Consider the following 26527-nt stretch of genomic DNA (forward strand, 5'->3'; position numbering starts at 1 on the left):
CATGCTCGCTGGAAAAAAAAAAAACAAAGTCTACCGTCGAAATTGAATTCCCTCTCCGTATACTGTAGTACAGTGGCTCGCCGTCATGGCTCTCGAAATCCCCTTTCACTCGATAAAATTGCTCCATTCATTCCACTCGCCAGATACGTATAGGGTACAAATGTACCGGGCCCGCATTGTAATAGGTCTGCTTTCACTGTGCAGAAGTTTTTTTCTTCCTAATATCGAAGGGTAATTACAATGTAAAAGTTGATCCCTGACCTCGGTGCGACGAAATTGGTTGTTGTCTTGGAAACGAAGGTGAAACAGTGCGAATTTTCTCTTTGGCAATTACAATCTCAGCTGATCGTCGTTGAAACTTCGCAGTTTGATTCCTCTGCTTCAGGCATCACACATCCATCTTCGATTGACTTAACGTGATTCGTGTTTTGAACATTTTGCGGTAAATCAGTTCACTTCACCCACGGCATCTGTTCCATTTCAAAGCTCGACACATGTAGTCGTTCCAGTTGCTGGTCGCGTATCTTTCAACGCGACTGTTCCGCTGGTACAGGTACAACAGATCCGGTGGTTTGACGGGTGGCACGTTGGTCCGGGAATGGTTGTAGACAGAAATTCGACGGGTCAGGGAATGCGAATGTCGTCGTGGATGGATGCTGCGCCAGATTATTTCGGTCGTTGTGAGATATGCGAATGAGGACGGCGCGAATAAATTTTATGGGTTCGCGTCGCATGGCGGCTTCACCGACGCGTTATTCCACATTACCCAAGCTCTTCCACAATGATCGTTTAAACGAAAAACACGCCGTCGTTCAACAGTCTGACACCCGGTTCTGCAACATTCGCGTTATGGTCGCAATACTATAACTACTCTACGCGTCCCGATTTTCACCATGCCTTCGCATACTTCACCACGGGGACTTTAATTCAGTTCACGAATTTTTTCATCCCCCATTCTTTTTCATTCCCTTCTCCTCCCCTCCCCTTCCACCTCACGTACCTCTCTCTTTCTTTCTCTCTCCGGCTTGCACTTGATAAGTATTCCGAACCGGACTGGACATGATTTATGTAATACATTCCAACCGTGGATGCTGTTATAAGGAAGCAAATACGGGCAGCGAATAAATAATTCAGAGCAGCTGTCGACTATATCAAGCATACTGCGCTAACACACAGCACTAACCGTGTATTTACGTGTTTGCCTGTCCGCCTGCCTCCAACTTCAACTATTCATTCCCCGTGTCACAGCCGTGATATATTTTATATTGTGACCAGGTATTATCGAATGTTTCGATTTCTTTCGAAAGGTCAAACACGCGCGGGATATTTCGACGCTGCGATTTGATTATCTCAAAATTTAGTATCCGCCCTTCCGTTTTCGTTACACAATCGTCTTCCAGGCCTCCCGTCAAAGTTCGTGATGTCGTTAGACCGCGGCCGCTCTTCTCGACATCACCGGAAGCCTCTTTAATCTTTGACGACGGTTTTCGAAAGGATCAATTCTTCCGGCAATACGACGCGAATCCTATTAGTTACGCGTCGCGAGTACGGCCGCAAATTTTGGCAGTAAAGTAGAGAAGCGGAAGAGAAACGAGATCGCGACATTTCTGCCATGACGGAGCTTCAGCCGATCGAAAATTCGGAATTGGAAGCGAGCGAAAGTGCATGGTAGGGGAAAAATTGCTTTAACGACGGGCGGATATCGCAGCAGAATTTTTCAACGGGCGTCCAAATATCCTGTCACGTGCAATCGAGCTCTTTTTTCGTATCTACGAATCCTCCCTCCCCTCCCCCCGTTGTTGTATCCCATATTCGTAACGTCGACTTCGTTTACGAACCGCAGACATATATTTACACGTGTACACGAACGAGTGTCGCCGAATTCCTTTATTCAATTCGTTCTCAACACCGATCATCGAAAAAGCTCTTCAAAGCGTCGAAATTCCATGAAAACCGTTTATCCGTTCGTCATGAAAAAATCACTCTCCGATCAATCTGTTGATAAAGGATACTGGTATAGTCGAATCGAAATATCGTCCGAATGTACACCACAGGGATAATTTTGCTTCGATGAAAATTTTCGATTGAATTTGACAGTTATTTTTACCCCGCAACCTCGTTTCCCGCATGATAATCGACGTCGATATTTCTCTTACTCGTTAGTCCAGGATAGTTAGCTCGAAAAGTACGAAATATTTACAAAACGGATGGGCAAGCCAAATTTTTTAGGACAAGTAGAGGGTCGTTAGAGATGCCTAAATCCGCCGGAATCCAACACAATTTCGTGGTGCTTCGTCCGCCATCTTGAAAAGCAGTAAATCGTCGATATCTCGGCTACTACCGGTTGGATTTGCGTGTTTCTTTTCATAGTTTTGTGGGAAAAAATATTGTCCGGAACTTTTGTTCGAAGAATTTAGTAATATCTGTAAAAGAAAAAAGTTACAATAAAAAAAGTGCCGATTACCTGTTTTTCAAGATGGTGGACGAAGCACTAGGAAATTTTTTTGGATGCCGGCAGATTTAGGCATCTCTAACGACCCTCTACTTGTCCTAAAAAATTTCGCTTGCCCATCCATTTTTTCATTTTCAAACCTAACTATCCTGGACTGTGTGGCCTCGGTATCGCGGTTCCGGTACACTTCCTTTGAACCCATACACCGTCGTTCATGTGCTGAGTTAGCTGGTGTGTAAGGCACGTAACCGAGTGCCGGCATGCAGTTGTCGAGTACCTAACAATAAGCCGATTTACGATCCTAGCCTCTCTTACCGAGCTGTATCGTACACGGCGTTGCGATACGTGTGTCGATATTGATAACAAATCCCATGCATGCATCGAGAGAACTTAATATCTCTTACAAATATTTGCTCCTCGAGCGTCCGCCATCAGTTTGCAGAGAGCTATCGATTCTCCGCGTATTTATTGTTCTGGGGGCTTATTTTGGCGTCTCGGAAAAACTCGCGCCGCATGCACTTCGGCTTTCAATGCTTTCGCTTCGGTATTACCCAACCTCGATTGCACACTCGTATATGTATACTGTCTATAGCCATTCGCTAGCTGCAGTGGATATTGCCGCGTTCGGCGATTCGAGGGGATCTGTAAGCCTCGAAATAATCATGGACATGGCAAAAACCCGGATGTTAGGGAAATGTTAGGACATTTTTTTTTGTATACCGATGTAAACGTTAAATTTTACGAAAGAAGTTTGGCGTAACGATGATACAGGATTCTTCGCAACGTTATCAAGAATTCAGATACTTCCATAATTTCATCTGTTCCATTGAAAATATTTAAATACATCTTCCTATGAAAAAGAATGAAAATAAAAAAAGTCATTGAGATGTGAGACTACCCCCTTGAGGTAACAATTTAATGCGCAGTGTTAATTTTGTATCTTTACACAGACGATGTTTTGTTGACTGATTTTGGCAAGACCGGCAAAATTCCAGGGAGGAAACGTAGAAACTTGAATGAAAATCTTGTACCCAATTAACACTCTTCTTAGATACAGACATTTCGCAAAACGCGCATTGGGAAACTCGGGGGAGAAATCTGTGAGAGATCAGAATCTCGAGTGGCAAAAAGTGTCGTCAGAGACCGTGTCCTCACGCATACACATTCATACACATCGTACATATATGTGTGTACAAGTCGACGACGTATTTAGCAGTTTTCTTGCCCGCCTTGATGTTTTGCGCGGGAGGAAACAATCAGTTTCACCGGACAGCGATGAGCGGAGGGGAGGATTCTTAGATGGTGGTTTCTGTGATCGAGGCACCTACCCCTTTTACTCTCGAAGTCGAGGGTTCTCTGTCCCCGGCGGGACGGAAAGTGTCCGAAGTCGGCATGCTGGCAGACTTTCAGAGGACCAGACGAGGCAGGTTCGCGTTCGCCTGCGCAACGGCAATTCCATAAATCAGTGTCTCCTTCCTCCGCACTTTGATTAACGAGCTTTAAAGCACCTATGTTCTTATTTTCTCCTTTTTTGTCTTCTCCCCCCTCCCCTCCCCGCCCCGCTTCTTGTCTCTTTTCTACGGTTTTTGTTAATTCCCTTCTCTCTCGTTTCTTTCTTATACATGTCGCTGAATTCGGCTACCCGGTGGAAATTGGTTCGCGCCTTTGGTAAACAACTCTTTTCTACTTACCATTACCTCAACGGTGTAGAATTCGGACGAGTGAGCGGCTAATTTAAATACGTGATAAGAACTCAATACTGACTTTACGTAGTACCGGGTTTATCTTGATTAATTTTCTACAAAGTTTACGGACTTTGATCGTCATTCTCGTTACTCTCATTCTTCTTTAAACATCCAACGGCATCGAATAATATCGTACAGGTATAATTGCCCCGATAGAAAAAGAATACCTCAATTTCGCGGTGAATTCGGATCATCCGACTCATAGATAATGCTGCTAAATTCTCATGAGAAAAGAATTTGAGTGTTTTGAGATATTTTTCCGTAACAGTGTAAGGCTTAAAAGCTTCCTAAACTTACGATTGTTCGATTGAAACTAACAATACACACGAACCGGGGATTTCCTTCTTATTATTATTACAGTTGTCTTTTTGTTTCTCATCCTCAAAATATTTTTCTCCACGATTTCGAACGTCGCAGTTAAACTTTAATTTAATCATTCGTATAACATATATCTTTCAAAGGAGATGAAATTCTCTCCTCTCGGTTTATCCGTAAATCGGGATTCGCAGTTTGGGGGTATTAAATCTCCATCGATTTCTCAACATTTTTCACCAGATCTACGTTCATCCGCTTACAAATTACACACTTCACTTACTCTTTTCAAAAAAGCACCTTCAGACTGTCAGACCGAGTTTGAGGGTGGGCGCTTCGTCAGATTCAGTCCAATTGTCGGGAGGATTTTTATTCGGGCTTCGTACCGACGTCGATTCTTCGGTTTTTGTAGACAAGGTGAAAACGAAATTCCCGTCTAGTAGGCGCATCCAGCATTTTTCATAAAATTTGTCTATTATTCAAGGAGCTTCGACGGAGCTTCAAGACTCTGTAAAATGCATTTTAAAGCCATTCTACAGCTACAGATTATACGACGACAACAACAATGGAAAATATAAATAATTCCTACGAGACGATCTATTATAGCTGAAGCTGTTCTTATTTTTCTCACGATATTTCACCTTCAAGCTTCGTCGTACGTCATGGCATGCATAAAAATTCTTCTCCTTGGATCGATCGCCTTGAGTATAAAATATTTAGTTTCTGCGGCTGAAAGCGACTCCCTGGCAACAATACCCGCCAAGCTTTACTTCGTCGAGCGTCTTATTATTATTATCATCATTATTATTATTATCACTACTATTATTATCTATTATCATTATCATTGTTATTATCTTCACGATTATTTTTTACTTTGTTCGAGAACTGGGCCACTAGAGGGAAAAGCGGGGAGAAAAACAAGGACCGTGTAAGAGATGGAGGAAAAAAAATATAGATAGAAAGTGAGAGAAGAGAAGAAAAAAACAAAAAAAAAAAAAACGACATGACAACGAAAAGGAGGTGAGACGGGGTGGTAGCTACATACTTTTTATCGCATCCTCAACCCCTTTCGCGTATCCATATACCAACCATATATATACACACGCAACGGTTATGTGCTGGTATGTAATGTTGATCGCATACGTGGTCCACTGTCTTTCGAGCTTTCGGCGTCCCTCCAGACCTCGTAAATAACAATTCTCACTCCAAAGCTACGTGCTAGAGTAGACAAACGTTTCCAAGCAAACGAGGAACTCGTCGGGCACCCCATTGATCAGGCTTTCGTATTTTTCTCACGACGCACTGATTATTCAAGATCAGCGATAACGAAAGCGATTTTCGTTACGGCTTTGTTTAAAAACTTTATCACCGAATCGTCGAAATTATTTTTCGCCATATCTTTTGCAGCGTTATAATGTCACTGGAAATACTTGAGAATGATGTTTTTCTCCACAGGATAAAAAATGACCAGACACTTTGTCATAGGAACGGTCATCGTTTTCGGGCTCCGCTGCCACCGCGTTCTCACTTGATTTATTATATGTTACCTATACGTACCACGGTTTATCGACGCAAACTGAGCCACGCGTTCCACCGCGATTATACAGTTGACAAATAGTACCCTGTACCGTCAGTCTATCCGGTGCGACAGTGGCCGAATTTAATTCAGATGTATCGGGTATACAAGAGCGGAAAATGACCAGACGCCACTGTAATTCCGTTCCCTTGCTCCCGTCATTAATTGGCCGATAACCTGATGATGCCGGTTGACACTGTTGCTGATTTTCTGGAAATCCATTTGGGTGGTTGGAACCAGAGGTTGGACTCCGTGTCTGTTCGAATGAAGCTTCTCCTTGGGATTCGAACGGCAAAAATTGAATTCTCGGCATCGAGTGTATAATCATATTCCAAACCACGTCCTCCGTTCTCCCTCCGGTTATTGCTCGATGGAATTTTCGTGTAAGTTGTACTCCGACGCGAGTATGACAAGGATTTGGTATTTAATGATAATTAATTATCGGGGAGGGTCGTCGAGGACACTTTCGCCAGTGACTCTGTCTCGCAACAAAAGGATCAGAGGGTGGCTTCGATCCACGGCGAAGCCACTTCACCGAAGACGATGGAAAGAAAAGGATCACCTCGACAGAGAAGCAATTCTTGCAAGTCGTTCAGACACCATTTTAGATTCCCGTCCCTCGCTCTGCACCGATGATATTGGAAAAAGTGAACTCGGTGATTGTCCCCCTCAGACGAAACCCCGGAACTGTGTAGTCGTACTAGTTGCTAAATTAGAGGAAGCGAGGTGGGACGAGCTCATGAACGATACTCGCGATCCGCTTCGCGTATGGTAGATAAAATGAGCGAAACTGACAAAACGAGGCGGCATTCCTGACTCTCACCTAATTGTCAATTAAAACTAATTTTGAGGACGCGCAACTGACGCGGACGTTGAAACGAGAGAAAATCCGGTGTGATCCAGGGGCCGAGAAAGGTCGGTTGGCTCAGGATCCCCGAAGAGATGTAACGAAGGAGCATTACGGAGTCTTCGGAGTCGCCGCTTTTTCATTGATTGACAGCGCTTTCTACTCCCGGCTTGCCTTTTCATCCCGGAGCTTGTTTTATTCCTCGATGGAACTGATTCGGCTTTGCACCGTTAAGCTTAAGCTTGCGAGGCTGAATATGTTTGGTGGTGGATAAACTTCACGCAATCGCGCTACGCTATAGACAAGGCTGTTCGAGTGTGCGTGCAGGCTGAACGAATGCCTACCGCAGTTTTATGAACTTTCCGATGTGGCAGAGAACTGATATCAACGCAGGGGAAGTTTTTTTTCTCCCTCCAGCATGCGAGGGCTAAGCGAATGGAAGAAATTTATTGAACCGTATCGACTCCTCTCGACCAATGAATAAGATTTTTTCTCCCTTCTCCAGCCCTTTCAATTTTAACGGTCATATATCGACCGATCGTCCCGCGCAAAATTTCACCACGCGTCAAAGTTCCATCCTCGTAAAAGTGAAGCCTTAGAACGGAATCTCTGTTGCCTGCTGCTTTTCTTGTCTTCTTTCCTCTGGCTTCTTTCATCCTTCTTCTGGTTCGCCCGATTATGCAATCTCCGCGGGTCGTTACGCGAGATCCTAATTCCTCATCCTGTAAGGACCCTGCAGGGTATGGGCTAGCCGGCTGAAGACCTCGTAAATGTTAGATGGAAGAGCTGATATACGTCGCTGTAATTAAGCACTGGCTCCGAGCGTGGATGTAGTTACGGCATAAACGTACTCACCGAAAGCCCAGACCCATATACATACACATCCCTGGACTTATGAGCGCTGCTTAATGTTTCTGCAGAGACAAGCGTGAACTCGGGGGAGAGCAAGGCGTTGATCTAGGAAGTTGCGCCAGCGTTCCTTTGACACCAGTGTCACGATGAAGCTCTGTTAAACGAGTCGACCATACCATCGGTCGTCTTCGAACGGTGTGGCGAGGCGCCAATTCCAATTAAGGTCGACAGCCTTCCGCCGCAACGAAGGTGTACATCTTACACATTTCTACCAACTCCGTGTCGCTCTCTGTGCCCGAGGTACAAAGAGACCCCAGCCATGAGCAGCAGCGATTCAACTGAGAACAGCAAGAATATAAATTCCTGACAACTTTCCAGACGAGCATTGGGTGATTGGAAACTGGCGTATATACGTCCAGGCAACTTGAAAACATCGCAGGAACTTGGAGCGATTTGGTCATCGACTCCGCGCGGAAAGACGTATTCTTATTCTTAGATGATACAGGGGCGCGTATTAATGACTTCGATGGCTGTATTTAAGGCGAGATTCTAGATTTCTCGATCTTCTAGTTGTAAATGATTATCCAACTCCTTTTGAGGGAAGTATAATGTCATCGAAACAATGGGTTTATTGGGGTACACGAGTAAACATTCACCAGGCGTACAAACTTGGGATTGAGAACTTAATTATTAGGTGGTGTGTTTGCACATACCATGTTTGGAGGCTACGTACAACAGTTTGTCATTAGTTTGTGGAAAGGGTTGGATGAATAAGCTTACCTATGTCGGAAAAGCTTTTGTCATTCCGGGAACGAATCCTTTCCGAAAGTTCGAGGACGTTGAGACATGGAGGAATCGTCTAATTTACTCGAGTTGCGAACTTTGCTTTTCCTCCATTCCCTTCACGGAGGATGTAGAGAAATTGCGTCCTTAGAATTGTATGTAATATCAAGCGGATAAGGGAACCTGGATACTAAGAAAACCACCGAGCTTAACCAGCTCTGAGAATCATTGAAACACACTTTCTCGCATGAGACCGGAGAATTAATCGATGAAACAGTTCCTCGCTGGGTTGGTCAAGGATTCCGTTCTCTATATCTACTTTCAACAAACGCTACGTACCGAGCTCCGAAACATTCGTTAGCTTTGACTCTGCGTTCATGATCATTAAGGTTAATGTCTATTAATCGCATACATCGCTCTGCCAGAACAGCTCCATTAGCGGTTTTCCACTTCTAATTTCAATTTGGATTATCTGTTTGAACATCTTCCGTTCTTACGGAAGTACGTGGATGACATGACGTAGCGTTGGGATTGATTAGAGTGTCTTCTTTGAAAATATGGGAGAAAATCTGTCTTGCAGAGGGTTGAAGCGTACGGTATCTTCAAACAAATGTCGGGGATCATGTTCACGAACAACTCGCTGAACTCCTCAATAGTTAACAAGTTTGTACAACTATTCATGAGGCTAATTCGAGTAGCGTGAAATCGGTATTCGTTAGATCTGACAAAGCGATACAATACGTCCTCGCTCCGGGATTCGGTGTGTATTCTTGTTCTTGTTTCCGTTCAGATTACAACTTCTTACGATATTAAGCGAAGCTATCTCGAATAAGGAACTTGCTCAACGTTTCGCTTCACTCCATCGTCTCGCCATCCGCTTCAACTTCTTCCAACTCCTACTCGGCAGATCTTCCTTCGTAAAACCCTGCCATTTCATTTTGGCGGACCTTAAGACCTGCACGGAAACTTACAGCGCGCTTAAGAAATTTACTGGTCGAAGTCCTGAGTGATTGGACGTCCTGCGATGTCCTGCTTATGCAGCAACCGTAGCTCTCTTGCCTAATCTCGATTTTACTTTATTCGGCCGGAGGTTAAACCCTGCGACGTTTCGTTACATTAAATTAATTTACGTTGAAAGGAACAAAGTATGGAAATTGATCTGGGACCATTTGGAAAATTACCGGAGTAACAGATTTTTCAGACGTAATTGCGGAGCGGAGTGAACCGTTGCAACAAACGTTACTGAAATAATTCAACTTTTCCTTGACCTGGATCCAACGTTTCTCGTCAATCACAAATTCGTTTTCCCGCATTTTCTATCAAGCATAAAATGTGAAAGTATCTTTATTTCCGTTGATGATGTTCAAGAAATTTAACGAAATAACTTTTCAAAACTTCCGTCATTTCCGGCTTCAAGTGGCGGGTACGTAAACGTGAATATCATTACTACTCGTATCTTGAATACCGAAAGAACTGTTTAAAATTGGTAAAAATTTTGTTATATTATATAGCATTCGCTGAGATGTCTCAACACCCATCTAAATATATACCGAGTGATTACACATCTGATATGGTTCAACGCGCATGCATGAAATGGTAAACTTTTGGAAATATGAATTAACATTTAGCTATAAGGTAAGCAGTGAATTGTTGATAAAAAAAAGAAGTTTACATTAAAATAAAAAAAAAAAAGTGGCTCTGCATGTAAAATTTCAAATCGATTAATGCAACGGTGTTCAAGTAATCTGTCCTCCCAGTTTGATAAAAGTAGTTTCGAGAAAAATGCGTTTAAAGTTTCACGAGCACTCAGTGCCCGCTCCGAAGCACTGTGGCAAAATCGATAATTGAACCTTTTAAAAAAAATCACTCGCTACAGGACCAACTGGATATTGTTTTTATAACCTTAAAATATTTTTCAAGCGAGAAAAGGGAACAAAAAAAATTATCGAATATTCGAAAATCCTAGAGCGGTGTTACCCTTTAATAAACGTCGATACGATCGTGCTTCCGGCAAAAAGCTAAAGCTTTTCCGTTCACGACGCCCTGGAGTTTTCTTTACGTCATGCACCGGTTGCATAGGATTGTGGGAATCCGTATATTTCGCATCCGCAATCCGGCGCAAGCTTTCATCTTTTTACACTTCGAGAACGTTCGCGCTTTCTCAATTCGGTGCAGTTACGCTTGGCACGAAGAAGCAGCGAACGAGGACGTCGAGGCACCTGTGCAGCAGCTTAAAGCTTCGCCGTTCAACCAAGCGTAACTTTTTCTTCTACCTACCTTCGTAGAAGCCGAGTGCAGGAAAGGATCGGCGCGTTTCATCCGGGACATCGAGCCACTCCTAATGTCCGGGCTTACTCGGCATTCCTAAAACTCTTTCGCTTTGGATTTCGCGAAACGCGTTGCAGCGCACACGCCGCGGGCCGAATATCTGCAAGCATATCTTGTCTTTCTTGAAGGAGGAAAGGCTTGGGGCTTTGCTCCTGAATTCCACCCCGCTCTATTCTCTGCAGACTGAAGTGCTTCTTCTTCGACTTTCCGCGAAAACACTTCTGTCGTTTCCGTCGTTACGCCTTCGAGTCTCTGGCGCGATGCACTCTTTCGAACAATTCGCACTGTTTTACCGTCTGTTTTCAAACTGGAACGAGAAAAAAAAAAATTCTTTCCGCGACTCTCACCAATCGCGAGCCGTTTATGCGATAGGTCGACAAAAAAAATTTTTTTTTTTTGAGTTTCTATTGAGATAAATCAATTTCGATTCTGTGCATCGAATAATAACCAAAAGTATTTTATTATAAAGTCTGATTTTGTCTTTTTTACGATGATAAACAAGTCTTGAAGTTTTTGGTGGATAGATAATACAGGCGCCTATTCGGAAAAAAAAAGAAAACGTTTTCACCAAGATGCGATGTACTTCATCAGAGCGTAATGAGAGATCACGTTTGGGGTTTGATACGAGAAAGTCCGTACGAAAATAGAAGAAGTACGAAAAATATCCACATTCAAACTTTGTTTATCAATTTTACATTTGTATTTTATTATTGATTATTATTTTTGCATAAAAGTGATTTAAATGCAAACCTGAAGTTTGTTTGATCGTTATTTGGAATAAATGTTTGAGAAAATAGGTAATTTTTCTTAAAATCCGAAATATCGTTCCGGTTTCAACAAAAATAAGCCTTGCCTGATAAAACTATTTTCTTCATTCATCAGTTACGTGGAAGAAATCAAAATTTGGCATCTAGAACCCAGATTCAAAATTTGCGTTGACCGGTATTTTTAAACGACGTTCAAGCCGGCAAATCTTTTACGGATAAGTTTTTACCTCCTCGCCGTTTTTCAAAGCGGGCAAAACCTCGCTTCTCGACGACGACGGAGTGGAAATCAGGAAGAGGAACTAAGCGTGACCCGCCGTCTTCGTCGCAGCGTTTTTTAGGCCTCGGGCGTCTTTTAGCGCTGTTATTTCGCTCGGCGAGGGTGAATTTCAGAGATGCGGGAATACCGTAGGTCTGAAAAGTTCTCGGTACCGTACAGCCGGCGCTGTAGGAACGGAAAGAAGAGAGTAATTCGATATAAATAAAAGTTGAACGGGGTGCGGGGTGTTTAACCTGGAACTGCGGGAGAACTTTGGGGGGAAAATTATCTCACTCGGTGAATTCCAGCGGTGAAATTTTCTCCGTCCTGTGTTTGCCGGCTCGAGTCTCGCCTCGAACGAACGTTCGAAATACGCGAAGGTACACCTCGCCCCTTTCGCTCCCTTGAAAAGCACTCCTTGGACGAATTTCCCGCAGCTGCAGAGTTGGAAAAATATTTTCTTTCGCCGCAACGCGGAATGGTGCCTACAGGTAGAAGGTAGCACAAGGGGAAATTACCCAACGCGGAATCACGCGTCTTTTACTCTTTTACCCCCCCGAACACGCGGCTTCCATTACCGAACGATGATCGCGGGATTGGGGAAATGTAATCGTGGGAAAAGTAGTTTCGGAGACTATCGCTGCTGCTGTTATCTATTGCCTCTGTGGCTTCCGATGCCGCGGCACGGATGTAGCTCTGTAAAACATCGCATAAAATAAAGCGGAGAAAAGGAACGCGGGTCTCTATCAAGTTAACAGCCACCCGACACTTTCTTCGGCTGCGGTACGAGCAAACTTTTTCCCCGTCCCAAAGTTGATACCATAAATGAATACGATAGCCCGGTCCTTTCTGCTCCGTGGTGGAAGGATTATATCATGATAAATCTTTCATACTTTCTTTTTTGCTCTTTACTCGGTATAGGATATACAGATTCCGCTGATTGCCGTGCCGAATGAATATTAAGTTCGTTAAAATCAATTAAACTTGACCGTACAATACACCCTCTCAATTTTATAAGGTTATTTTGCATATTTAATTCCTGTCACTTCACGCAACGCGGATTACGAGATTAACTAATTTCCAAGGTTTATCTTCGCCCGTCTCGCAGTGAAACGCCCTTCGTTGTTATTATATTTATTTACCACCCCTTTGACGCGTCCATATTTCACAAGTGCCTACGGCACTTTTCCCCCTTCGCTCCTTCAGAGCCGAGCGGTTCACGTGGCACATGGGATTAGAAAGGATAGACCGAGGCATAAAATAGATTGCAGAAACGACGTAGGAGGATTCGCGACGTGACGAGCGTCCCGGATCACCCTGTTACCAGGCGGGCTTAATTGTGTATAAAAAACCGCGGATCGAGACTCTTCGAAATTCAGATCGCACCTTGGCGAGCTCCGAATTCACCTCGTCGTCGGACGCGATTCGTATATACGCGTCCATAATTCCATTACCCTTTAAATTTCGCGAGTCGTCGTTCCCTTCCCTCGTTCCATCTTCGCACGATTCCCTCTCTCCTTTCTTTCGCACGATATATCCTCGTGGATATAAACCCTGCGGGATGAGGGGAGGCAGTCGTTGACCCTGCGCGACTGGGAATGAAGCACCGGGGCTTCTGGCTAAACACTCGTGGTCACGAGGGCGCCCGGCGGGGTGTTATTTAGTGGAAACTACCCCCGAGGGACGCCGCGCAGTGTGGAACTGCCAGGGCAGCCCGAGCTACACCGCCGGTCTTATATCTAGCAAAAACCGTCTCCATCTCCTCCCCGTCAAACCATAAGTCACCCCGGCTCCGCCGCGAAAGCACCTCGACTCCATCATACTTCGTTCAACACGTCCAACTCCGCTTCTTCTCCCCCCCGTCCCCATGTTTCACCCCTTCGTTCTTCCCTCGCTACGAATCCTCGAGATCCTTGCGGCCCTCGAGGCCCCCACTCGAGTTATTATCCCGCAGTTCTGACCGACTATCGCCACTTAACGCATTGCTTTTACCCCCCTGACCCGCGAAACTTGCGCCATCTGCAATTTGATTCTCCGTTCCCTCTTTATTTTCTCCTTTTTCGACTATCCAGCATCGTACACGAGGCTGCGGCGTTTTTTATATAGCGCTTCCTCGAACTCTCCGAGAGGAATCTAATCTTCTTTTTTATTTCACTCCGCAGGCCGCCTGGGATTAGGCTTAGGCTATGTGTCAGGTTTTCGTCGAACGAATAGAATTTTCTTTTTCTCAAATTCGCTTTGATCGTGTCATTTTCTTTTTATCTCCCGTCCCGCTACACGGCCTTGTAACGTAAGGTAAAAGTTTTTCCTCTGAAAAATGTTTTATCCGTTCGAATTCAATTCTGTATTCTATTTATGAAAGCTCGTTCAAACGATTTCTCGAACAATATGGAGAGAGTCGAAGTTGGCTTTAGTTAACTAAACCGTTATGCCTTGCCCACGATGTCTATGATTCATTTCTCATGCAGGTTTCCTTCGAACATCTCGAATACTTTTCGAGTCGGACGATGAAGCTTATCTGGGAAGCTGAATCTCGGATACAAGATGAACCTCGTCGGAAGGAAAAATTTGTGAGTAACAATTTCTTTCCACCTCCATTTGATTCTTTAAAATTATGAATAGAAAATGTTTTGATCTCGGATGATCGAAGTGGCAGATTTAAGTTTATAAATTGCCGTCCTGCATTCGTCGACAACCCGGCTACACGTTCGTTGAAAAATGGTGTCGATTGATACAACGCGGCTGTTCGTGCAGGATCGAAGGATAAGCCGAGCGTTATCAGACATCGGACTCCATTATTCGGGGAAATGGAATGCTGGATTACCATGGAACGATTACCATGAAACAGCGCGAGGATCGATGTGACTGTCGGAACAGCCTGTCGATCTCGAATCGCGAGAATTCGACAATCCAATCAACATCCGACTGTACTCAAGGCGAAACTTGTCGCCTCGCTCCGCGATGATTCTCATAACAGTTTCAAGTTTTTTCCATCCCCCTGCCCGGCTTTCTAGATACCGAATTGAAAGATCGTCGAATTGCCTATCGTTACAAGTCGGGACGCGGATGACGGAATCTATCGGACCATCAAGTTCGATTTTATCATTTGGAAGGTGTCGGGTGGTGAAAGATTGCCTAACGGAGGCTTCTTGTCAATCACTCTAATCCGACCGAATGGGATTAACCCTTCCGCGAGCCCCGCCTGTAGGATGGAATAGCCGTAATTTCGAACCTCATCGTAGCTGAAGATATTGAATGAGTCGGCTATAACAAGTGGCGCGGATCAGGCAGGCCTGAAATTAATTTCACCTGCAGGTAATCAGGCGTCCTGCACTTTAATCGTTTCAACGTTCGTGGACGAACGTCGCGAGAAATGTTTTATTCGCTGCGTGATTTTCGACTCGTGCTCGATTTACAGACTTTGCGGTGTCCAGGTTCGCGAACTTGGATGATCCGCTCGTCTCGATTTCTCGTTCAGCCTGCCTGAATCCGGAATCATGTTGCTGTGGGCCGTGCAAACCGTCACCACGTGTGATTGAAACAATTCTTTTTACACAACGCTTTAATTTAAATATATATTTATCAACAATAAGAGGTCCTTAGCATCGATTTTCAATGCTCGGTTTTATACACTTATACGATTGACTAATGGAATGACGTTAATTATACCGAAGTTCCAAGTCTTTGAATATGAGATAATGTATATGAATATATACATATAGTCTGACGTCTTAATTTGTTCGGCGATTAATTCAGTTCTGTTTTGTCTGGTGTCTAAAATGATCGTATGTTGCATGAGTCTGGTTTGAAAAGGATCTTCGGTAATGATAGTTTTGGGAAGACTCCTGATTTGTCTTTTGCTACGTTATTGCAAGACGTTTGGTCTTGAAGAGGTCAATTGGGAGTTACTTTTGAATTATGTGGAGCCGATTTTAGGGGGGATCTTACGATCGAAATTCAAAAAAGACCTTTTTAAGGACCACCCCACTGTGCACAGATCGATATGGATCTCAAATCTACGATACGAGCGTGCGAAGTTCTCTTGCGTGCATCGCGACCAACCCCAAAATTTCAACATCTCACTCGGTGTCACTAACCAGCATTTAGTATAATATTTAAGCTAATCGCACGAGGAGAGAATAAATAAAATTATGTTAAAACCTCGTGTTTACCAACCACTTTGCCGTTCCCTCAAGGACCACTTGAATTTTGGGAGTAGAGGGAAGGCCGAGTTGAGTTCTGATCAAACACGGATGCCTCCGCAGAGTTTTCAAATTCAATATCCGCGAGTCTTCGCCACCGTAACGCGTATGGAACAGCCCTGCGGCCTGCAGGATATTCCCGGAGAATGGAATCGGCCTAATCAGTTTGCGGGGTGCGAAAGCAGCCCTCTGAAAACCCACCGAAAATACCCGGACGCTCTAATTAAGCAGTTTGCGTAGGTTATACATATTGCGTTAGGTAGAGGGCAGTTTTAATTGCCCGTCCATCGTTCAGAATTTAGATAACATCGCGACGTTTGCGTGAAGCTGAGGGTTCGAGCCTCGTTTTGCATCCCGTTTAGTCTCAGTGTCCGTAGAAACTCGCCGTTTGCCCGAGCTTATTTATTATACTCACCGTCGTTTCGTCACCGTTTTCACCCTCGGGTTTACATCGTAACATATTATACAGGCGAGTTTGCAAGTCCGGAAAATAATCCACCGGCTTCGTATCGCGTCGGATGATTAATTTCTGTCACCGCTTTCATTTATGCTGTGCCGTAAACTGCACTGTTTCAATATTCCATTCTCAGTTCGGCCCAAAAACTCTCTTCGAAAATTATATTCGTTTGGTCTTTTCTGCTCGTGATATCACAACTGCATTACTTTACCGCAGATCAACAACAAAATTTTTTTCTCGAGTTTCTATTGAGGTAAATAAATTTCGATTCCATACGTCGAATAAGTTATAAGTCTTGAAGTTTTTGGTTCATAGCTAATATGCGTGCATATTCGGAAGAAGAAGGTAAACGTTTTCACCAAGATGCGATGGACTTTATCAGAGCGTAATGAGAGATCACGTTTGTGGTTCGATACGAGAAAGTCCGTCCGAAAATACACGAAGTATGAAAAATATTCATGTTTAAACTTTGTCTATCGATTCTTTTACATTTGCATTTTATTATTAATTATTATCTCTGCATAAAAGTGATTTAAATGCAAAACTGAAGTTTGTTTGATCGTTATTTGGAATAAATGTTTGAGAAAATGGGTAATTTTTCTTAAAATCCGAAAAATCGTTCGGGTTTTTACAGAAACAAACTTTATACGATAAAACTATTTTTTCATTTATCAGTTACGTAGAAGAAATGAAAAATTTGACATCTAGAACCCAGACTGAAAATTCGCGTTGATCGGTGTTATTGTTCCGCCCGGCATGGGGAGTTTTAGAAAAAACAGCGTGAAAGGCGGCCTCGAGCAACCGATTTCGAACCATTAGCCGCTTTTCTAGTACGTTTAGCTGTCGAGCGAGCATAATGGAATACTTAATTCTCCAGCATCCTCACGAGGCACAAAGGGTCCATTACGCGGTTTATCTGCTTCTCGAACGCGAGAGCTGCTGGGTGGCCATTTTCATTCTCAAGTATCTATACACCGCCTGCTCCTTCGATATCGGATACCTTCTATTCTCCGGCTTTAAGTGCACTCACGATACCGACAATTAGCCGTGAGATCAATCGTTCTTTCCCATGTATAGGTACCTACGTAAAGGTAAGGTATCGCCTTTCCCTGTTTCCGAAACCGGTCAAACAAAGTCGGCCACGCGTCGTTTTGACAGGGTAATCACTGGTCAAGGAATTCTGGAAAACATGGAAATCTCATGGAATTCTAATATTCCGGAATAATCGGGGAAATGTCAGAGGCTTTTCCGAAAAGTCTAGAAATCGTTGACTATAAGTTTCTTTTTTTTTTTTTTATACAAATACGTTCCACAATTTTTTTAAGCCTTAGATAAATTAGGTCGAATACAAATTCCGGAAGTTTCTCCGCAAACTTTGAATATTCCTAAATATTAGTCTGACCCAAGTGACAGTTCGTACTTTCATAAAATAGATGAAAATTATACGGAAAATACGAATATTTTTCTCAATTCGCTGTAGTCAATTTGTCCGAATTGGTTAGGGAAAATTACAAGATTTTTGTTTGGAAAACCTGGGAAAGTCGTGGAATTTCGTGATTTTATCGCTCTTGCAATTTTTTGCGAGATCTTTTAGTCATTTGCCGGCGATGATTTTGCGTCAATCGAAGGCTTCGAGGCTGGTGATTCATACGTTGAGTCTTGCCTCGAAGGAATTTTGTCACTGTTTCACTGAATAATGGTTCACGCACGCATTCGCGCACCACGCACCGATATTCTACCGTAATTGTATAAACTGATTTATACTACAGCAGTGACAAATTGATCGCAATTACGTTCCTAACTAGAGGATGAAAGTCTACCGATTCTGTTGAATTTTGTATTAATTAACGAAGGATATCAAATATCCCTTAAATCGTGGGTTTATAACGTAAAGTATAAGGAATATGGTAAATTGTTTCGCCCGGGTTTTCTTGTTAAAAAGAAAATTTCAACTTTCTCTAACCCTTTACTCGAATTTGAATAACAATATCCTTGAGTTAATTTAAAAAGCTTTAGATTTCAGGAGCTTTCGGTATTAATTATTTCCTACGTAAGAGTATTAAAATAAAAATGATTCCATCATCCAGTGGTTATAAAATACTTTGAAAAGAAAATGGAAATCTCATTTACATCACCGTTGATTTCACATTGATTCACGTTGATTAACCGAAGATGAATTTATCTCAAAAATAGCAACTATCACCGGTATTCACCGGTATTCAATTTCGCTACGAAACTTACGAAATATCGTCTCCCTTGTTGGTTCGAAAAATTGTGATCAGCACTCGGCTTCGTACAAAGCCCGAATGTCGGACATTGCCATCAGCTTTGATGGATCGATACGCTCATCACTCTCTCCGGTTTCATAATGAAAAATCGTTTCTGTTTTATGAGAAAAACGTGTTTCGTATGTACATACTTTTCAGAGGATTCATTGACATGTTGAATACTATAACACTGACGTTACTGTGTACGACGCGTAGAAATTCCCCAACAACTTTACTCTCGGTAATGTTCTTGATTACGTAACAATATACGCGCGTATGTTCCGCCAAATGTAATGACCGGTGATTTATTATTTCCGAAATTGTTTTTCACTTAACACTAGACTTGAATATTTCCCAAACGAATTTAGATGTAAAAAATTTGGTTATTCATTGGCTCGACGAAATGCATCTCAAGTCATCTCGACACTCTCGATGAATAGCCGATAAAAACGTATAATATTCAGCTGAGCTGACAGGGTACGCAGAGATTGATGTCGGTCGTTTACTCGTGAATTTGTATTTACAAGTAGGTTTTTACACCTCGTAACCGTGCAGGTCGCCAAAGGCGAATCATTGCGGAATAAAATTGACGACAAAAACTAGCGTATCGGAGAATGATTGATTTTCAGTTTGTCGGCTAGTCTTTTTCATTTTATCTACACGTCCACTGTATAAGAGGAAAAATTTCATCCTTTGCTCAAAGGTTCGGACGGGTGAAAAAAATTAAGCTGCGTGTTAAAAATTAGGAGTTTTTATTAAATTATGAAATTTACAAGTACAATAAACTTACTGCACAATTTATTAAATTCAAATTACGTCTATGCGCTTATCTCACAAATTTGAGTAAAATCAAAGATTTTCATCGTAAATTTATAAAGCAAATACATAATAATTTACGTCGCTGCGTCGGATTTGTAAATTTTCAAACTGATTTCGTAATTTGACGACTCTTTTGCACGGTAAATGTAAAGCAAATTCACAATCATTTTTAACGGTGTAACAGAAAGAAGAAGCAAAAAAAAGAAAAACAATCGGGAGTAAGCCGTGAAGTTCAAATCATGTATTTACACTAGCTTATCTGACTACTCAGCCCTGCAGGAGAGTTCGAGGGGTAAATTATTCGGGGGAAGCGGCTCGTTTTAAAATATATTACCGAAAAGTACAAGCCCCGAAATACAAACTCGAACTTGGGTTACCTCCGGCGAACTTAATCCCAACGTAGATTATAATTGCAAAATGGACATTGCGATTAGCCTCCGCGTGCGCTCAACTTTTGGGCACAAGTGTCGAGAGAGCGCGAGATACGGAGAGCGGAGTTTTCTCGCTGTTTGAAACGATCACGGGAAACCGGAAGTCAGTCGAGTTGGCAAATTGCTCTGTTAGGTATAACCCAGATATTCGTAGCCGAGACCGGCAGTTGAGTAGTTGTTCACACCCCGAGTCGCCGAGTGGTTTTTAACCGCGTGGCCTTTGTCCGTCCAACTGCGGAACTTGCGGCCTGCACCGCGGAGCTTTACCACCGCTGCAAGTTCACGGAATTGTTTCTCCGCGATTCAGAGCTCGGAAATGCACGCGTTGATTGCAGCGCTGGAATGCCGGAGAAATAATATCTTTCCCGGACGAGGAAAAAAGAAAAAAGCATAATGAAACAAAAAGAAGCAAGGCGAAGGAAGATACCGTTTCAGCGAAAATCGGAAGAGTGAAAATCTCGCCGATGGCTTCAGGCGTTACGTAATATCATCCCATGCATGCATCCCACCGGAGTATACCTGATGCAGCTAATTTCATTCCACTTTGCGCATACTCGTGCCGATTATCTCTCGTCTACCTTCGGCAAGATGGATGCTAAAAAAGTGCTTCAATCGAAGGCACTCGGTCTGGATTTTGCAGCTGCAGGCATAGCCAATTATTATCATTGTTTTGCTCGTTTTAACTTATTTCTAGAACTGGCAAGCATAATTTAGTTTTAGTAGTCTTGTAAGTTTCGCGGTAATTAGTTGATTCAAAAGTTTCAATATTTGACAATATCTGAGCAATCTCTAAATTTGTGTAATTTGCGTGAAAAATCTGTTCACGCCAAATTCACCGACATCTTTCGAATAACCTCGAAGAGTTCGGAGTTTTCGAACAACCTGGAAAGGGAATGACGAAATTGTTCGTAAAATTATTCCATCAGCAGCGTTGCAATTACACGTACAGTTAACTTGGCTTGATATTAAATCTGACACCGTGTTCCCGGGACCCTGAAGCTTATCTAACTCTTCCCGGGAAATGAATTTCCGTTCATATCTGATCGAGGAAGTCATGTTCGAGCTGCCCGAGGAGCTCGGCATCTAGCGCGAATTTGTTCACGGGTCACAGGCGCGGCATATAGATACGCTTATGTACGTAGAAGCTAGACTCCCGACATAGGTATAGGTTGTACATGAAGTAGCCGAAAGTTTTCCGACTCGAGGAAAGTTGCTGCATGCTCGTATACTTTAAACAAGTGAAATGGAACGGAGTGACAACGCGAAACGATGAAAATTCCGATTCAGTTTGCCGTTTCGCGGTTCAAACCCGATGACGCGATAGTAACTTACTGCCTCGGTTACTTCGCATGCTTAAGAAGGCGCCAAAAGTTTCGCGAACAGCTTTTCGAAGTGATAGAAAAATAGAATAAAGTTACGAGTAAGTATTCAGCCACAGGCACCGTTCGAAAGTTGGATGCGAATTGAAATTTCGAGTGGATCGAGTTGACCCTTTTACTCACGCGATTCAGCTTTTGTTAATACGAAAGAGCAATTATACGTTTTCTATGCATTTTTCGGCGCTGAATGCGAATCTAATGTGAAACATTTATCAAAACTGAAAATTCCCTCTAAAATGGGGTGAAAACCGGGTGAATTATCAACATTGTTTTAGACAGTGTTATTCGCGGCTTTGAGAAAGGTAAAAACTGCCCCTATGCATTGAATTTTGTAAATCTGATGGCTATTCTGCGATCTCTGTTTGTCGTCCAACGAATTCCAAACGTTTTTAGTACACGTTTATCATCAAATTTCTTTATCACCGAATTGCATTCGTGAAAATACCTTTTTTCCATATTTTTATTTACAACAATTGTAAGCAATTACGGTTTCACAAGAAATCCTAATTATTCCAAAGCTTAAGTATTTTTTTTAACTGAAAATGTATAAAAATTCAGGATCTAGCAGGATATATAAGAAAAAGAAAAAAAAGGGTGCTACTGTATCGGCCTCTGTGGCTGAAAGGTTTAACAATTAACGCAGGATCGAAATTTCGATAGAATCGACAATTGGTAGCGAAGAATTTCTAATCTTTCCCTGCGGAATATTTCCGATACTTTTATAGCCATTCGGAGCTGCGGTTCTTCTGGAATTTGAACTCTTCGGAATTCGACCCTTAGTACTGGCATTGTACCGGGAGTCTGAAATTTTTATCGTCCAGAATTTCGAGCCGCCATCCCGAAGGAATCATCGGCAAGATTGACTCCGTATTTTTCGTGTACCGCCAACAGCGCTTGTCTCGCGTTTTATCCGGGTAAACTAGATTCGCCCCGCGTGCTTTTCGCCCGGATTGACCGTGTGAGAATATTTCGGAAACATCCCCAAGGAGTTTCTTTTCTACCTGTTTTTTTCTCAAACACGCGTGGGTTGTACGAAATTATACGTAGACGCGAGGCGCGTGGAAGCTTTCTTCTGAGAAACAAAGGCGAAAGGCGTTGTTCCTCTCACTCACGATTCAGAGTATAACGCAATTTCTAAGGCCGATTCGGAGCTTGCATTCCATTCGCCTCTTTGGCGGACGTTTCGCTTATACAAAAGCTGCGAATTTCGGCTCTAACCTAGTAAATCCGATCCACGTGTCTAGTAAGATCACTTCATGCGCGGTTGCCGGCAGCTTGCAAGCTTCGAACTGGTTGGGTTTGATTTGAACCGTCAGCGCGAGAAAGAATTTCTCCGCCCTTTGAACCGCTGGAATGAGACATTTGTCGGAGATGATACTTGAATTTCGTTGCCACCGGAAATATTTTGAAATGTCGCCAGTGATCGCACTTCTCCTTTGGAAAAGAAATCTGCTCGATAAAGTGATATGGGAATTATTTCTGTTCCGTAGGACAGAGGCACCGTGTATATTGATGAATTATTCGCAGATTCAATTCCCTGACAATATTGGGCAGTAATTTAATGGAATTTATTCACGGTCGTAAAGCCGAGGTTATTTACAGAGGCATTCTGACAAACTGCTCGTTTATAGGTTGTAAATATTTTCTTTCCGCATCTGATAAAGTTTACTGCGAAGCCTGGTACTGCTGGAAAAGCGTTTGTTATGTTCTGTGAAAAGCGATGCAACACGGTAGAATTTTCATCGTACATCACGCCTGATGCACGATGTCTTATAACCTCGTGAGCAGGGCGGTGCTCTCCATTGCCAAGATTTAAAATCGCGAAGTATAACGAATTCAACGTTATTTACGATCACGTACAGAAACTGCAGAGAGTTTCGTTTTCTACCGGTTGGGATTACGTATTTCTATGCGCATAATGTAGGCACGGCGTTTGTTTGGTAGCGGGAAATTTGTCTTGGTAACATTTCCACCGAGGAATGCAAAGCGGTTGTTTGCAATTTTTCACCAAACCCAAGAGGCTCCTGTCTCATCGCCATTTTAATCAACTTATTCGCCACGTTTCTGGGCGTATAGACACTGCCCCGAATATACGCGATGAGATGAAATAAAGGTGAGCCTTGAGGCTCTTTTCCCACGGTATATACCAAATTTCGGGTTGGATTGGGTAAACGGTCTTTTCCCACCCTCGGAGAGGGCGAAACTCTTTAGACTATCAATGAACCCCGCGCGCCACGCACTTTCATTCCAGGGTCAATATTCATGAGGGGAGTGAAAAAAGTAAATCACCCTCGCGCAAATCTGAATCAGCTGGATCCCTTGGCGGTTTGTGTAACACACGGCCAGACATCGTCCGTCAATTTACCATCGATTTGCGTTTTAACGGAGAGTAGAAAATCGCTGTGACACCTTCAATGTTCTCAGGTAATTCGGAAAGTGAAGTACGGAGCTGAGACAGGCGAAACGAGAACGAAAAACCTCACGAGACACCAAGGACGAGAATCGAAGTCTGCATGGTGTACCACAGGAACGTTTGCCCGAAGTGCGTCACGTATGATCAATTTTTCTCCGCAGAGAAAAGGCTCTCGAAATTCAAATTTCACCCGGGTGTGATACATTCGGAATGATTTCCTGGAATGGAACCGGTGCGTATACCTGGAGGTTGGTTAAGGGAAGGATTTAGTGGAGGAAAAAAAAAAAATCTCCAGGTATTTTACGCACGAATTTCGAACGCCCGACGTACCACATACGCGATGTAGTGAAAATTATTCAAGTATTCTTCACGGGATCGATCCGGGAACTCTACCTTGGCTTTGCTCGGAGGGTTGGCAGTGGATAAAATCGTCCTACCTGCAAATCTCGCGGCGTCGAAAGCTTCCGATGAAGGATCATTCTTCGTCATATGTATAACTTTGCACATGAATCAAAAAAAAAAAATAACTCGATGCTTTTGTCGTTCGAGATTATTCAACGGCGAGAGGTTCTTTTATGAACCATTTTTAGCAATATATCACATCAATTACCTGTGACATGTGTAATGGTTTAACCGTTCGAGAACATACTTGGTCACCATACCTTTGTTCTTCTCAAACAATAATTCTTTTTCGAATATCTTTAATTTAAGAAATTTCTTTTCATATTTATGACTTATATTTACACTTCCAAACTACAATAACACATTATGCGATAGTGAAAGTGTGCCCCTGAATTTTTTGAACGAACACATCAAAAATAGGATAGTATCATTCTGATTCAGAGTGTTCTCCATGATCGAAAAAAAATGGGTGTATTCCCGAAGGATTAAACAACGCTTTCACAAATCTATCTTCCGTTCCATGTTCACCGTCATTCGAACGATTGTCTGACGAATTGTTTTGCTGTCGATTTTTTTTCTTCTCCAATGAATACTTGGGGGGAATCGCGAAACGGTCTCTTTTCCACTTGGTACACCGTGCAACACGAATATAATGATACGAATAAACCCACCGTGGTGAGAAGCGTCCCAGCATTCATTTGAGAGAAGTAAAATGGAACGGCGGGCGCGCGTTTTGCTAAAATCTATTTCAAGGCAAAGTGGTTAGATCGTCTCTTCCACCAGACGGCGTATCAGGTAAGTGGGCGTTTGGTATAGCTGGTCGCAGAGACGTGTGCTCGCGTTCTTTAGGATGCCGAGCAGCCGCGGTAAAACGCGCGAGTCCATTAACGAAACATTTTCTGCTTTGGGGCTCGACTGAAAAGCACTCCACCAGTCTCTGACTTTGTTAAGGTGGCTCGAGAGGCCTGAAAGCCAGCAGGGATAAAAATTCACCGGATTCCTCCCTCCCGAATCCGCGTACCATATACTCGCCATCATCCGTCCGACACGGTTTTTTACATGTGTCGCGGGGAGTGTTTCGGTTGGTGGGAAGCCGATGTCTTGGTTCGTCCAAAAATTCGTTTCATCTTTTACTCTCCGCACTCACGTGCTTCCGTAGCTGGCGAACGATCCGCGATCATGAAGGACCTCGAGTTCCGGAGTCAAAATTCGAGAGGCTCGGAGATTGATGCCCGTTGCGACAACGCCGGGGAAATGTCTTTTCGACGACTTGCTCGTGGGGATCGAGATTCAATGCTTCAGATTCGCCGCTTCCACTAACGCCGAAATGACCGGGCAAAGTAGCTGGGTCTGGTAAAATAGTAAAAGGGCGGTCATTGAATGAAACGATGTTCTCAAGGAAGGCAGCAGACGTCCGTGAAGCTTCGATCCCTCGTCCACCGACCCTTGGTTACCTCATTTGTCCCTTCTCGGTCCACCGAGTATTTTCGAGAGAAGGGTCATCGCGGTATCGAATCGAATAACACGAATGTCGTTCAATCGGGATGGAAAATTTGATCTGTCGTTACTTCTCAAAGCTTCGCGCGATTCGCATGCCGGTTTTTTTAGAAAAAAATCTCGACGAGCTCGTCCTCCAGCTCGGTTTAATTACCGCGCGTTCTTTCTCTCGTCAATTTTCTCAAAACGTTGTGTAAATTCATTACGGAAGTGGTAAAAATGGAAGAAAAAACTTCCACCATCCGAGGAAGGGGAGGATATTCATGACCGTTTGTAGAATTTCTTTCATTTCGATAACCGATCTCTAGAAGATTCCACGACTCAACGCGCTGCAGGTGTAATCAGAGGTGTAAGAAATTTTTTGTGGATGCGTGTGCAAAGTGACTGATCCAAACCAGGCTGATCGTGAGTAATTCTTTGTCCCAACAACGAACGTGCGGAGTGACCTTTGCCTTTGTTGGTGGTTAACAAACCGCGCTGCTGTATTCTGCACGAAATCCCAGATTCGGGGGTGAGAAAATAAACCGCAATGAAAAAGAAAAAAAAAAAAAAAAGGTGAAGGAAAAACATCGGCTGGTCACGGTACGCGACGTTCACGGCTTCTGCCCCACTTCAGGATTATAAACGCTCCCTTTTTAATATGCTCCACTTAACTACTAAAACTGGGACAAGTGCCATGTACTCGCGGTTGAATGACCATTCGCAACAGTTATGTTCTGCAGCATTTGAAACTGCGAATCTT

The 26527-nt window shown here is 43.2% G+C and overlaps 1 protein-coding gene across 1 annotated transcript in view; it reads left to right on the forward strand.

The window, feature by feature from the left end:
- LOC124305321 (alkaline phosphatase-like) overlaps nt 1-26527 on the forward strand; it is a 236204-nt gene that overhangs the window by 51076 nt on the left and 158601 nt on the right. The window contains exon 4 of the mRNA XM_046764612.1: nt 14387-14488. The gene's annotated coding sequence lies outside the window, so the exon portion shown is untranslated. The remainder of the gene's footprint in view (nt 1-14386; nt 14489-26527) is intronic.

The sequence above is a fragment of the Neodiprion virginianus genome, chromosome 5, assembly GCF_021901495.1.
Source record: "Neodiprion virginianus isolate iyNeoVirg1 chromosome 5, iyNeoVirg1.1, whole genome shotgun sequence".
Lineage (NCBI taxonomy): Eukaryota > Metazoa > Arthropoda > Insecta > Hymenoptera > Diprionidae > Neodiprion > Neodiprion virginianus.